Source organism: Amaranthus tricolor, chromosome 1, assembly GCF_026212465.1.
Source record: "Amaranthus tricolor cultivar Red isolate AtriRed21 chromosome 1, ASM2621246v1, whole genome shotgun sequence".
Lineage (NCBI taxonomy): Eukaryota > Viridiplantae > Streptophyta > Magnoliopsida > Caryophyllales > Amaranthaceae > Amaranthus > Amaranthus tricolor.
Window position 1 is genome coordinate 44,955,839 of NC_080047.1, and position 1,941 is coordinate 44,957,779.

Sequence of the window (1,941 nt, forward strand, 5' to 3'; positions counted from 1 at the left end):
ATTATTTTAATATTCCTTACTATTTATTATAAGTGTTTTATTTGCTATTTGCACTATATCTAATGTACTTAATCAATTTTTAATATCTCTAATTGTGTATAATTAAAAATTATAAAAAGTTGATATGAATAATCCTTGCATTGAGACGAATCAAATAAGATTTCACTTGACTATGTTTTAACTTATAGATTAATAATAAAATACAAATTAAGAGTAAGAGATGAATAGTGTCTAAAAAGTAAATGAGACACTTATGATGAATAGGAGGAAATATTAAATATCTTAAGATATGTATAATAAAAAATAATAAAAATTTAATACAATTAAAATAAATATCAACATGAATCAAATAAGATTTAACATCACTATATCTTATTTGATTTGTCTTAATACATATTTCACTAATTTATTATATCAACCTTTCATAACTTTTTACTATCATATTTGAAAATATTTTTATATTTAACGTGAAAATTAAAAGTGTAATCATTAATCAAAGAAAAACAAAAACATATTTAATAATACACCCGAAAAATGCTGAAATGACAATAAAAGTAGAGTATTAAGATAAAAAGCAGTTATTAATAATATTATGATGCTTTTATTTTGCTGGATGCCAATGTCATACTTTGGAAAAACACTAAAGAAATTTTGATTAAAATGTCCAGAAATTACTCAAAATTTGTACCAACTTCATTTTTATTAGTTTCCCTGTCAACTAAACCACCAAACACAAGTACAATATGAATCTTTCAAATAGAAAAGCAAAATGCGACAAAGTATACTTTGTCGCTTATTTTGTCACAAAAGACATTAGCCGATAAAATTAACTATAAAATGCTTTGTCGTCTAAATCTTTGTTGCATAATTGTTTTTTTGTTGCTTATTATTTTGTCGCCTATTATGTCGCATAGCTTAATTTGAGGCTGTAAAAAGATTTGAATATTTGTTATTATTATTATTAAATAATAATAGTATATATTACCATTGTTATTAAATAATAATAACAAATATTCAATTTTTTTTATAAATAATACATAAAAATAATATATATATATATATATATATATATATATATATATATATATATATATATATATATATATATATATATATGTATGTATATATATATACACATAAATACACACACACAAAATAAGGAATAAAAATTATATTTACATTAATATATAACAAAATTATTTACATTAATATTTATAATACAATAAAAATTATTTACATTATTATCATACAATAAAAAATGTTTAAATTATAATACAAAATTTCATAAATAAATACATACATATTTACAAAAAAATGTTAAAATACAAAGATTAAAAATAACCACCACGACTAGAGCGATTACCACCACCGCGGTTATTATGCGATCCCCGAGAACCACCCGACCCACCTGGTCTACTACCCATATTACCACCCCAACCTTGACGACTACCTACTCCCGAACTACGGCCTGCATTACTGCTTTCCCTATATAATGCATTTCGTAATTGGTTGTGAGTTTCTTCGAGAGCTTGTAAGTGCGCCCGCATTTCTCTTATATCTTCTCTAGTAGAGTTGTTTTTGTCGAGTTGAGCTTGCATAAATATGCGAAATTCATGCATATGACGCTGAATCTCGTAGAGACACGTTCCTCTCGAGGGGTGAAATGGTTCTCAAACAGATTAGGATAGTAGTATTCATTGGCGGACCCCAAGCCATAGTACCTGGGAAAAGAAGACGATTTTTTTTATTTACCTCCATGATCCACCCCCCAGTCCACGAACCATAAGTGTCGTTATATTTGCGTGCACCATCCTCATATACTTTCTTCATTCCATACATGTTAAACTCCGCAAGTAACTCAACACCGGTGCGAATATGTGGGGCATGACCCTCCTCTTGAACCCTTGCTATGAAATTAACCTTGTCCCTTTTGAACGGATG